The 13,939-nt window shown below is 39.9% G+C and overlaps 1 protein-coding gene across 4 annotated transcripts in view; it reads left to right on the forward strand.

The window, feature by feature from the left end:
- Positions 1 to 13,939, forward strand: part of LOC101156850 (SPRY domain-containing SOCS box protein 4) — a 78,585-nt gene that overhangs the window by 29,601 nt on the left and 35,045 nt on the right. The window contains exon 1 of one of the 4 annotated variants that reach the window (XM_020710977.2): positions 5,339 to 5,673. The exons of 2 other annotated variants lie outside the window; for them this stretch is intronic. The gene's annotated coding sequence lies outside the window, so the exon portion shown is untranslated. Of the gene's footprint in view, positions 1 to 5,338; positions 5,674 to 5,703; positions 6,141 to 13,939 lie in introns of those variants that run through there. One more of the 4 variants, XM_011486647.3, reaches the window with a different exon arrangement.

The raw sequence follows: 13,939 nt of genomic DNA on the forward strand, positions 1-13,939 counted from the left end.
TTAACAGAAAAATAATCTAATAGTGCTGGCACTTTTAATGCGCATTAATCGGTTAAGCTGTTTCTTGTTTGAGCTAAAGTTAGTTTTATTTATTTTTTTACCTTTATTTTACCAGGAAGTCCCATGAGATAAGATCTCTTTTTTTTTTCAAGGGAGACCTTGCCAAAAAGCACCATCACAATAAAATCATAGTTAAAATAAAAAATTAGAAAAAAAAATACTATCAAACTGAACAGTAAAAAAATAAGAAAAGGTTAAATGAAGGTAGTTGTTGGCTTTTATTCCTGATCTATTTGGATCATTTATAAAAAATAAGCAAATAAAAGCTGAGTTTTTTTAGCAAAAAATGAAGAAAGAAGTGTACGCCCAATATTCTGTTTGTTATTCAGACCAAACTTACATCTCTTTTCACTCTTTCGCTCTGCCATCTGTACTGGTAATACCTTTTTATTATATTTAAGCTTTCCTCCCCTCTAATTGTTCTTACCTTTTACCCTGCTTCGCCCATTACTTTTCTGCCTCATGTTAGTTATCTTCCATCCATCCACCCTGCCTCTCTCCCCCGGGCGCTGTGGACATTTGGGTGGCTTTGTTTGTGACACATGTATTGAAGAGGGCGCACACACATGCCGAGGTTTTTTTGTTAGGAGGATGCTCAGCTGTGAGGCCTGTAGAGCTAATACCCAGTGTATGGGGTGGGGACGTAACACCCATTGTCCTGCAGATTAACTCATGCATATAGACACGTTTCCCCCAAACCCCCATAGGGTCCCTTAAGTGTGGATGTGCCTTGAGGCAGAAAATCAGAGGGCAATTTACAGGAGGGTCCAGCAGAGAAGATGGGGGATGTTCCACAGCTCACAGTTAGAAAGCTTTATATCACTTGCTGTCCTTTGTTTATTTGCAGGGTGTCAAAAATTATAAAGCCCTTTTCCTATAGCAGAACAATTATAGAATTTTTTGCATTTGCTCATGAAAATGTATTAAAAACAAGTAGTTTCCCTGTGAATCACCACTAAAAGTTGTTTAACTATTCTAAGATAAGGCCTCATTAATCTTTAAACATGAACATAAATAAACAATTAGACAGGCTTTGCATACAGGATGTTTTTTTCTGACAACATAATCACTTTTTGTGATCTCTGGGTTGAAGTAAAGCTTTGGAAAGCCTGAAATCCAACAGAATTGGCATGGCAGGGCTGCAGATTTCCCTCTTTTTCTTAATTAAAGTTGAAATTAGTGGTAGTTAAATAACGGCTTTACAGGGAGATACAGTAATTTATTTGACTATTACCTGTCCTGTGGCAATTTATTTAAAGTTGATCCCTTAATTCCACCTCCAACCAGGCTTTTTTCACAGTAAATGTGCCAATTGCAACATAATTCTTGTCAGTTAGATGAAGCGAGAACTAATTAAATTTAGTGAAGGATGTGTATTTCTGCACCAAACAAGATTACAGAATGCTAGTGTCAAGTTGACTGCAATTTAATAAGCAGTTTAATTTGAAAACCCCTTAATCTGCTCGCACTTTGCATTTCCGTGGTGTGCCTTTGCGAATATGGTCTTTTGTTTTATTTGCAAATTTTAAAGCTCCCTCCTACCTTAAGGGAGGTGAGGGCGAGTATCACTATAAGCCTGCCAGAGCTTCTTACATTTAAAACCATTGACCCACATTGCTTTGAATGACGAAAAGTAATTTTGGAGGCTGAGGTATTCGTGTGTGCACATGCAATAGCAGCGTGTTCCTGATTGAGGCAATGGAAATGCATTTAACCCACATGTCTGCTTCAAGAGATCTCTACCTGCCAAGGTGTTTGCACAGATGCTCCTATCCTTAACCTAACTTTATGAGGGAGGTAAATGCTTTTTTGTCAGTGTTTTGTCATTTATGATTGAAAATATGACATATGTACATCACATGTTAGAATTATTCATCCTGTATCCCTTTTGTGATCATAGGGTTGCTGGAGCCTATCCCAGCTACTAATGGGTGAAGGCAGGGAACACTAGGTTTGCCAGTTCCAACACAAGTAAACAGAGAACCACACAAATTCACATCCAAGGACAATGTAGTAAGGCTGTGGGTCGTTACTTTGGTGCCAATCTGATTTGATTCAAAAATTAAAATCACTTGATTCACAGATCGAACCACAATTTGCTATATTAATGTTTGAATGGTTGGTAAATGTATTTCTTTTTATTGGATGTAAAAAGGAAAATGTACATCACATTTGGCTTAAACAGGAGATCAGAATCAACAAGATTCTTTTTTTCAACATGAACAATATCCATCCTTCGTCACTTGTGTGTCTATTTCCTGTAATGTGACTGATTTCAACAATCGAATCAGAGAATACCAGAAAAAAATCGATTATGTGGAGAAGTGAGGAGTGACTGATGTGGTCTGATGTCTTATAGAACATGCCAGCATGTTTTGCTCTTCTGACTCTGTAGCAAAGTTCAACTTTAGCTCTGAAAGGTCACTTTATATTGAGACGTTTCTCACAGTCACCTGAGCATTTCTTCTGCATTTCTTTTAAAAACCTATTTTCACTCCAACCCACTGAAACCAAAACCAACAATTCCTTCTTGTTTTGCTTTTTAATAATTGGCATTGTCAAAAACATATGCATATAGACACATAAATGTTAAAAGAGCATTTAAGTACAATGCTAGATTATTGTAAATAAAAAAAGTTAATTGATTAAACTGGCCAATGATCTAAAGGAGTAAGAAAATCATTAAGTATGACGAGCTTTGCTAGATAATAAGTCGGGTGTCAATGACTTCAAACCATTGATCAGAAGGCTCACGTCCTATAATGTTACATCATCATCACTTTGAACCTTAACAGCACTTTTTAGAAAATTCTGATAACAATTGTTGTTTTTCTCTTTAAAATTCAACCTGCTACTTGTTCAATTCTTATACCTATCTTCATTGAAAAAACATGTTCTAAAAAATATTGGGCCATTGCTATAATGTGTCTCAAGTTGTAGATTGAGCAGCTACTAAAGCTTTTCTTGTTGTAATTGTAGATGTCTGAGAACAAAGGTCCGACAAACCATGAATTACTGTACGATAACTTTCTTCCTTTAGGTCACACTTGAATGACTGATGCAAAAATGCTAAAGCGGTTCAGTAGAACATGGTTTTATGGGGAATTTAGTTCCCTGGTTGCCACTGGAGTTTCGAGAAAAGCAGATTCACAGAGGAAGTGGGCTCTTTGGTTTTTCTCTGAATGATTTCTCTGACAGAATCCTGTCTTGCGTTGTTTTTCTTTTTAGACATTAAGTTGTACAATGAGTTTGCTTGAGGGAAATTTTGAAATATCCCAAGACATTGTGTAATGTGGGATTTCTTTCACCTATCACATTGCAGTTCTTTAAATTCACTTTCAGGTTTTACCATCTAATTTACTAAAGAAATTGTAGGGGAGAAACTGATAAGTGATCCTCAAATCACCTAGGAGGCAATCTATGCAGTAGAGTGAAAATGTACATCATAATGCCAGAAAAGAGCAGACACCTATTAAAGCTTAAGGGAACAGGTTAGAACTCAAACAGAACTCCTTATAATGTGAAAAATGAACAAAGAAAAATATTATGAAAAAGCTTTTTAGTATGTAGTATATATGGTCTATCCCTGTAAGAAATCCTATATTCAAATATGCACCTGTATCATTTGGTTTGGCCCAGCCCCATGCCCAAATAAGCTTCAGCACTAAAATCGACCCGCCTCATTTAAATAAAAGCTTTTTATAGCTCATGTATGGTCTCTGTACACATATAAATCTGTTGTCTTTAAACATTTGCACTATTATCGCTCTCAGACTTGTGTGATTTTCTATGTGCCTTTTTGTATTCTGTTAACTGCCCTTTGGGGGGAATGAAGCTATTGATCCCGCACAAAACTTCACAACTCCTAAGTGACCAACAGACCCATGTTTTAGTGCTTGTTTAGACTTGTTCCAGATGTTCTGCATCACCAGTTACCACCAGTGTTAGTTCAAAGTAACTTGTTCCCATTTTCCAATTTAGATTCTATTGTTAGCCCACCATTTGTCACATGGCAGAGAATATTTGACCATAAAGTACGGTTAGTTTGCAAACGCTGTTGCAAACCCAGACTTGGTGAAAAATATTGTTGTGTGTTACGAAGGAAGGATAACGGTAATAAAAGAAGGTATAACCCAGAAGAACTACCATTGACTCTTTATTAACCTGCTCTGGAGAATCTGAGGGTCCAAACGGGGAAGTGAACCCCGAAGGAGGATCCACCTTCAGCCCTGGAGAAGGTCTCCTCCGCACTTCTGACCATGGTCGGAAAGGAAAAAAAGTAATCGCAGGAAAAGTTCAACACCACGCTCGGCCATTTCACTGGAAATTTTTTAAAAACCGCCCGGTTGCGATAAGAGCCCTGGAGTTTGGCCTAAATAGAGCTGTCACCCCAAATATTAATCAAATCGGTGACCTCCCTTCCCTTCCACTGACTGGTCTCAGCAGCATCGTCCGCCATGGTTGATGTTTATGTTCTCGTTCCCGCCTACTTCAACGCAGAATTATGACGTTTGTGTATCGATGACGTAGGGGTCGGATACATGTGGCCTGGCCGGTCAGACGGAGGTCGTATTTTAAAAGATCGGAAACGTATCGAATTCAGGACCACATACCCAAGTGGCCTGGATCCCATTTGAAAAGATCGGATCTGTATCGTTCAGACTGTCATGAAAAGATCAGATACAGGTTGCATAGGGGCAAAAAAAATCAGAATTGGATCGTTTCAGCCTACAGTGTGAACGTAGCCATAGATGCATCAGTCAAACGACTCCTTATAGTCTCAGTGCCCCCATGGTTGTTAATGGTATCTTCTCATTTGGTCCCAAACCATATGAGTTTTTCAAGTACTGACAGAACTGTGGACAAAATGAAAGCAAAGTAGGTTAATGAGTCTCGACCCGCATCTCTAGAAAAAATTAAGTACAAAGAAGACTTTTTTCTCCTTGAATGGTGCTTCTGACAGTCTGAGGCATAGAAATGGGACCTTTCCAGTTATTATTGGTTGTATGTAAAAGTGCATTGGATCATTGGGCCCTTTTTGTTGATTAACAAATCTACATTTAGATTTGATCTACTATGGTGGCCCTGCAAGGTGGAACTACATTCCACTTCCACCAGCCATTATTGCAGCAATGACCTACTGGAAGGTGAGTGCTACGCCGAGGTCATCGATGTGACTGACCTTTATTGCTTTGATGCCTTAACTGTTCACATGCTCTGCTTGAGCAGTATTTGTGGCACGTGTAGGAGAGTGTGTGTACGTGCACATGCGTGTGCTTCTAGTGGAGGGGGAGGGGTGGGCCGGTTTGGTTGGCTGGCCCTGTGTGAGCTCTTTGTGAGAACGGGGGTTATTTGACAGGGGAGGGAGGTGAACCGGGAGTTTCTCCCAGCTGCCGGCTGGTCTGGTTGCTGTTGGTAACTTTACTTGATGAGATCAGAGGGGATCGGCTTTCAGGTCTACATGTCCCTCTCTGCCCCCCCCCCCCTCGCTGCTGCGCCGCTCGCTCTCGGAAAGTGGAACTGAAACTGGAGTGGGGCTGAAAGAGTGTGTACACGCTACTAACCAGAGAACGTCGTAGCGGTGCTACCTTGGAAACACTCAATGGAGCATAAGTAGGTGTGTGTGTGTTGGGGGGGGTGGTGTTAAAGGAGAAGTGATAGCCTTAGGGCAGATAAGCTCCAGGGAGGGAAAAGGGGAGGGATGAGGAAGAGGAGAGAAAAGCAGGCAGCTCTCTGAGTAAAGAGTCTGACGTGACTTAGAGGCTGCTTGTTTCTGCCTCGCCTCCTTGTCGTGACTTCTTGGGGTTTCCTTATCGATGGCAGGCGACTGAAGAAGTTTTGTTTTTGGTTTGGGTGCTTTTAGCCATGAGTACGGACTGACTAAGGGCCGAGACACCAGAGACGCTGCTGGACATTTTGCTGTAAGCAGCATGTTCTCTTGTGTTTTCTGCCAAGCGTACTGTGTCTTTGCTGGTTATATTGGGAGACCTTGTACTTGTGGATGAACTAGTGTATCCAGGATGCACTCTTTGTGAAAGTTTCTGCACAGATATACATTGCCCGTGGGTAAAAAAGTGACGGTGAGTATGCTTTTTGTCCTTATAATTTGTACATTAATAAGATCAGCTGTGCTGCTGCTGTTAACCTCCTCATTATAGATTCTGTGATGTCTCATTCTCTGGATAGTATCTACATCTTGGGTCTCCTTTATTCTGCTCATCTTCTACTGCCCTTAATTCTCCTATCAGTCGCACAGTCTCAGCTCTCCAGCTAGGATACCCCCGTGTACATCATTTTTGATGTGTTTGTGGCTGCTTCTGTTCAGGAGAGACCCAGCTAAGAGCGACAGGATAAGCTATCCCTCTTTTTCCCGTGCTTACGTATAATAATAGGATAGATGCTGCTTTCTATTTTTAAACACTTTGTTTTTGCATGTGTCACAGACACCTCCAATGTGACTGTGTGCCGTCTGCAGCACCTTTTCTCACAGTGTTGTGTTTAGTCTAAGGACCGGGGTGGGAGTGTGTGTTTGTGTGGCCCATCCTGGGATAGAAAAAGCTCTCATTTTTAACTTTATCCTCCTGTTTTGTCAGCTGCTGACCTTCGTTTCTCTTGCTATTTATCTTTCGCTCTCGCTTTCCATCACCCCTTGTTTTCATTTTCATTTAGTCTCAGAAAGCCTTTATCTATGACAGCCTACTCTTTTTTTTTTCATCTTCCCACCTGTTTATCACTTTTATGTAGTTCTCACTAACGCTCAGAGCAGTACATAACTGTTTTTGTTGGACTGGTGTGATAAAAGTGGCTCCAAAGTGTTCACTTTAGATAGATATCTTTGGCATAAAATGGAGAGTATGGAGCTTAAATGGTATTTTTCTGATAAAATTACTGGTTCATGAGGCAAGCATTAAAAAAATGATCCGCTTGTGTTCGACTTCTGTGGGTGTGACACATGTCATCACACTTGTGCAAGTGGCTTGGCTCTTAAACAAGTGAGGCAGCAGCAGTGCATCATATCCAGGCAGACTTTGATTCAGTTTCATTAGTGGTGGGGTTGTGAATCAGCCAGCACTACCCCCTGAGAGGGTTATAGATGGCACTGCTGAAGCCTTCTGTCTGTGTGTGTGTGGGTGTGTGTGTGTGTGTGTGTGTGTGTGTGTAAATATGTTTGTGTGTGGCTGTCTGTGTGTGTGCAGGTTTTGCCTTAAAGCAGTACTCCATCACTCCCGCGCTAATAGTCCTCCCTCAGGGCACCATGGATTTTAAGGTGTTAAAACAGAAATATAAGAACTTCTGTGGAAACCTTGTGAAGTCTGAATTTTAATTGCGCGCTTAGTCTATTATCATATTTACCCGTTCTCTTTCAGTTCCCAAGTTCACTTGTGTATTTCCTGAGAAAGAAAGTGCAGGGGAGTTTTTGTTTGGAAATTCTTCATTTCTAGAGAAGAGCGGGTTTATGCATAAGGAGAAGGAATATGTGGGAGTGGGAACATGATTCATTAGGGAGGCGCCAATCACAGGAGTTCCTGTTGAAAGATTTCAGAGTATGAAGAAAGACTAAGGAAAGAACTGTGCCTTATGGCAAGATAAAAGATTTTGGATCATTAACTTTTCACTTTAAGCAGATGGTACCTTTCAGAATTCAAACATAATTTCAGAGATATTTATAGAATACAATTACTTAAATTTGCATTTACATCCAATACATTACAATTACATGCAATACATTTATAGAATACAAACATAATTTCATAGATATTTATAGAACTGTGTATAGATTTGCTCATATTTGTCGTTCAAGTGGTGCACTCCACTTTTTGGTATGCGAGGGAAATAATTCTGTGGAGAAATAAAGCCTGAAGTGGAAAAAAGCAAATCGCAGAGTAAAGATAGGTTGTGATACCACCTCCTGAAGATTTAGTGAAGTCCGAAAGTGTTTGTAACATCACACAATTTCCCTTCATCAGCCCTGCAGACATGTTGAAAGTCCCTGTTTGAAGTTCAGTCTGTAGCTTGACATTATGTTAGGAGCCAGACGGCACAGATTTATGTCTCTCTAGGTTCTGCAGCCACCCAGGGTCTCCCTCAGTAGGAATGAATGTCAGCAATGTTAAGAGGATGGCAGTTTGTTTAATCTAGTGGGTACAGCCGTTTCTCTGAGGAAAATCTGAATGTTACAAAGTGTTTGTTGGTGTTTGGTGTTGCATTCAAGTTCTGCGGGATTTCCTCGAAGCAATGAAAAGTGGAAGTTTTGACCACATGGTGAATTGCGTCACATCATGACTCCACATCATTGCAGCAAAACTTACCATATTTTCTGGAGTATAAGTCATACCGGAGTTGAGTCACAGGAGCCACAAGATGCAAATAAAAAAAGAAGAAAAAATTGTGTATAAGTCGCACTTTTGGGAGAAAAGTGCAACGTTTCTGAAAAAATCCGCAAGTACAGCTTTGACACCATGCCATTCATGGGTCGTGTTCACTACGTCTTGTTCAACGTGCGTCAAATTTGCCTCTTTTGGTCTGGGTTCATGAGATCATTCCGAGTTTTATTATTATTCTTTATTTTTACGACGATCTTTACTATATGTGGCACTTTCAGCGGTACTTCTGTCTCTCTGTAACCAGTTTGATGACTTGCCGTCCCGCATTAGACAGTGCATAGAAAAATCAAAAACAGAAATAATAATGTCTCGATGCAAATAAGACAAACATAAAATTCAGGAGGAGAACGATCCATTCTCCTTCATGTTTGTTTTGGACAAAACTTCTTTTGCATTGCTGTCAACAACAAATGCTATTGCACACACCTACAGTGCCCTGTAGTAGTTGGTATTGGAAAGCAACAACTGCTAGTGGAAAAATAAGGAATATATGAGCCAATTTATGTTTTTAAAAAATCACAAATAAGTCAGTCCTGAGTATAAATCACATACCTGACTAAACTATGCAAAAACGCAACTCATACTCTGAAAAATATGGTACCTTTGAGATCCAGAAAAGATCCAAACTAACAATGTTTATGATAATATGGATTGCAGGGCTCACGGATGTAAAATTTTGAGCAAAAAGGTCAAAGTAGAACACAAAGGTGAGGACAATTATGTAGCTGTTTTTTCTGTGTGTTTTTTTTAAAACGTCCGTTTTGTCTCCACTTTGACCTTTTACTCCTGTCAAGCTTTGCATCTGTTAGTTCTCTTCTGTTGTTAAGCACGTTCCTGTGTGAGCAGCTTTTAAAATATTATTTCACTTTGCCCCCTTTTGATCAGTCAAGTTCTTCTCAAAGTTTTTGTTTCCTCTCATGAAACACATTTCCTTATTTCTTATGACTCCATGACATCACCACTTGATGGATGTCCTTTAAGACTGCTGTGACTAACACAACAACCCCCAAAGCATGAAAATCCACCCTTAACTTACTGGTTTTTAACAGTCAGCTGACTAGTCAAGGTCCTGTGGAGGCTTTAAATAGACAGAAACCATTATGATGCTATAGAAATTGCATCAGTTATGTAAACTATGCAGGAAAAGTAGGTAATTATAGTGTTTAGAAGGTTTTACCAGATTTATTTAACGCCACTAAGAAAGGCTGCAAAGCTTAAATCTGTGAAAATAGTGATAAATGGCTTGTAATCTAATCACATCATTCAAGTCTACCACGGCTTATTTACAAAAGAAAACCACTGGATTTTATGTTAAAACAGAAATGAGCACTTAAAATTGCAGATAAATGGGTTCCCTTGTGTCTCATTAGTCTTCTAAGCAAGTTTGTCCAAACAGAGATTTGGCTTTGCTGCATGTTAAAACATTTGGAAATGTCTCAAAAGAATAGACTATTATGGAAACAACCCTTTTTAAAAAGTTGGATATGTCTCTACAGGCTCTCAGACAGCCAGCTTTTTCATGACCAAATGGTAACCTGACTTAATCACAAAAGATAACCAGTTACATTTTTTATACATGAGGTTCCAATCTATTTGCTGGTTGTATCGGGAGAACAGTCATTTTGTGATAAACATAATGGGTATTGTACAGTATTAGTGGTTAGGACAGCAGCTCGGTCGTCTGCTTGTACCGCCTCTAGGTGCCAGGGATATGACTCGACTAATACTGATCCTGACAAACACATTTCAAATGTTGGCGTCCGTGAAGGAGATGAGAAACAGGAAGGCTGAATCACCATCAGGCTATTGAGCCTTATCCTGTGTGGCTTTCAGGGTCACTGGTTGTTCTTGATTGGCCATCTGAGTGACGCATTCAGGTTTGTGTACATCCTGTGCCTGAAAACACAAGAAAAGTGTCATTAGTGTTCATATGTGAATGACTTGTGTTGCACTCTGTGGGGAGCCTGGCGGGTTTTCTGCGGGGCGGCCCACAGACGTTTCTGGGCCGCTGTGAGTGGTTCCTCCGCCGTTCCCTGTCTGTTTGCGTGTGAGGATGTATTCATGTGGGAGTGCGACTTCAGAGCCAGTCTGCCCAGTAAGAGCTTGCTGGACAGTTTTCAAATAAACCCCAGTCTGCGAGACACACAGACAGAAACACTGTGTCAGTTCAGTCATGCAATGTTGCACTAAAGATGTGGACACCTCCTTCACAGGCTTTCTGGTGATTAAAGTTGTTAGGACTGATAGTGCACGAAAGGCCAGATGAATGCAGCCCACACACCAGGTGCACACTACAGTCTGTCTGCCCTCTGATGATCTGTTATTCCACTTTTTGATGAGGCTTTTAGTTAACTCAGTTTGTTTGCTTCCTTCTGTCCTGCTGACTAATCTGATTGCCAGCGTTTTGCCATAATTTGTTCAAATCCTAAAACTTTTTTTGTTTGAATCACTCAAATATTGTTGTTTGGAGTTTGCAAAATAGTTTTGCCTTACATTTATGCCATAAAACAGCTTTTACATTTGCTGGAGTTCATTTCCATTTGTTGGAAATTTCATTTCATGTGTTTCTGTGAACATGTGTGGCACCATGTGCTGCTGTCCACTCCATACCTGTCTGCCCCAGCTGAGGCTTTTATGAAAGGGGCTGACTGAGTTTAAGCCAAAAGGAGCTAGATGAGAGGAAGAGCAAGATGGAGGGAGGAAGGAAAAGTAAACAACAGATGGTAAAAGCATGTTGCCGCTCCTTGCAGCAGCAGACGCAGCGCTGGCACACCACCGGCGTCCTGCAAGGTAACTATGGAACTGTGACTACACAGGGTCAGAGGTCAAACGTCTCCTTGATGACAAGGCAGAATGCCAGACTGCCAATCTTATATTATGTTAAACTGGTACATCAAAAATGTAAATACAAATATCCTGAAAATCCATACAGGGTTTGTTCAGACTTCCAGCTGATGTTTGGCAACAGCGGATTTTGAAGTTTCCATGCGGGGTCCAGCTTTAACAGGCAACTGTGCGGGTTTGTGTCGCTGCTCCAGCCCTGAATCCTCTCCTGCTGGGGGGTGGACTAAGCAGGGGGGGACATTGGCCATGATAGCTGCCAGCTGCTCAACTTTATTCACAGGGGGAAAAAAGCAGTAAGATACACAATGGTGAATTTCAAGTGGTTTAAGAGTCTTTTGTGTTTGTTTTATGGATGCTTTTGTGAGGACTTGTTCTAGTTTGAGATTTCTTTTGGCCACTTGGCAAACTAAACCTTTTTGTGTTTGACAACGAAGACTTTTCTTGTAATCAATCAAAAATAAACATTACATTTTTTGTTTGATTGGTATTCGATTACCTTTTGATCCATTGTTTAAGCGTTCCCAGTGGTCTTTTAGTTTTAATTATGCCATTTTTATGGCCAGTCAAATATCCTGTGTCGTTTCTTTTAGGACAGTTTCTGCAGAGCGGCAGGGGGTTATCAGAATTTCACCTCTGAGTTGTGGGTGGGACTGTTGGCGCGAAGAAAGCTTGCATCACTTCCCATGATTCATCTGTTTACACTCTCCCCCGCTATCTTACAGCCCCCCACATAGCCATAACCAACCGCATAGTTTTGAGCCAGATACCAGCTCAGAAGAGGAAAATGAAGAAGTACATGGATCTATTTGTCTGCAAGTGGAGCAGCGAGCTTGCGGTTTGCTGTTGTAGCTCCCAGTTACACTTAAAAGGCTTTTTTCGAGTCTTTATACAATGGTTCCATCATGAGCAAAATCCTGCAAGAACATGTTAAAAACACCAAAACACACGATTGTCAAAGGAGGAAGCTTGTGGTAATTATGCAGTTTTGACATTTTCTAAATCATGATATAAAAGGCAAATTGTATAAATAAAACATTGAAACCAGTATTGCCATAAAAAAACACAAAAGGATGCTCAATAATCATTCAAATTAAAAAACACTTAATATTCACATCATAAAAAGGTTTTAAAGCTTATGTTTACCCTGTTTTAGTAAAAAAAAAAGATTCTAGTGGAATTTTTAAAAAATCATACTTTTAATCAGCAGAGTCTTGAGTTTCTCTTGCTTTCTTCACGCCTCATATTTTATCAGTGGTACACTGGTATGATATGCATCACTCCTTCCGAGGTGTCAATCACTTTTACCAGAAGAAAGATTGTTACAGACACACATGCACAGTTCTGTTTTGTGGCTAAAGTTGAGTGAGGTAAAACTCAAACTCAGACATGACGTTTTGTCATCCACTTATGCTGCTGACACTTTTCATGTGAACAGGAAGCACCAGCTGCTCTTCCTGGAACAGGCGGCCATGCCTGTTTATCAGAACTGTGAGATCATCCGTGTTTAATGGGCTTTATAAGGTTAAATATCTGTAAGATTTGACGTTAAGATGGCAAAGAACAAAAATGAAAGGTGGTAAATTCACACCGCTTTTGAACGTGAGGAAAATTGATTCATAGGGAGACTCTGGAAGAAAAGCAGAATTAAAAGTGGGCATTTCTATACTATACTATGGTGAACTTGATGTGAATGCAAGATCACAAACAGCTGTCAATACATAGTGTGAAATACTTTAATATTTAGATTAAGCACTGATGTCCTGCAGATTTGATCAGTTCTTCAACTTAAAAATTGAAATTAAACTTACAAAACAAATGAACTTCAATTAATTTGCTTTATTAAAGACCAGCCCTGATTAGAAATAGTGTTTTTTGTTGTTTTTAACATGTTCTTGTGGCATTCTTCTGATGATGGAAGACATATATTATATTTTAAGGTCCAAATAATATTTTTGAGTATTTATGTATTCAAATCTTTGTTCATCAGGAGGAGACACAAAAAATTTTGTTTGAAAAAGATGGTACTTGTGATGTTGAAAATACACTGGGAAGGCCACAAGCTCCCTGCTCAACGGAAAGGGGAAGGGGGGCGAAATTGCTCCATGCCAAACGTTCAGCCCACAACTCAGAAGCAAATTTCTGATGAACTCCTGCCACTCTACAGAAACTATGTCCTAGAAAATGACACAGGTATTTTGATTTTGGCTAAAAATGACACAATCATAAAATAAATAAAAACCCTTTAAAACAGATCAAAAGATGATCAGAGCGGGACTTTAAGACTTCTGTCACCTGAAAAGTGAGATTTCTTCAGGGATATACTACCTTTTAGGTTTTTTCTTCTTTTTTGTTGATTTTTTTTTTTGCATTCTGAAACTCAAACAGTGCCATCCCCATAAGTGTTTTTTCAGGTTCAGATCCAGCCAGCCTTGCACAGCTTGGAGATGCTTGGATGGAAAGATCCCCGTATTGATGTAAACATGAGTTAGAAAGCTGGTAGATGACTCGGAATACACGGATTTGTTAATGCAGGCATGTTACAGACGTAATGCAGTAAAAAAACCACGTTTCTTACTTAGATTACAATTCAGTGGATATATTCAGTGGATATTTAAACTTTTTGTTTTTCCTTGTCGCTTTCCTTTTAACAG

The sequence above is a fragment of the Oryzias latipes genome, chromosome 17, assembly GCF_002234675.1.
Source record: "Oryzias latipes chromosome 17, ASM223467v1".
In the NCBI taxonomy this organism is placed as follows: Eukaryota; Metazoa; Chordata; class Actinopteri; order Beloniformes; family Adrianichthyidae; genus Oryzias; species Oryzias latipes.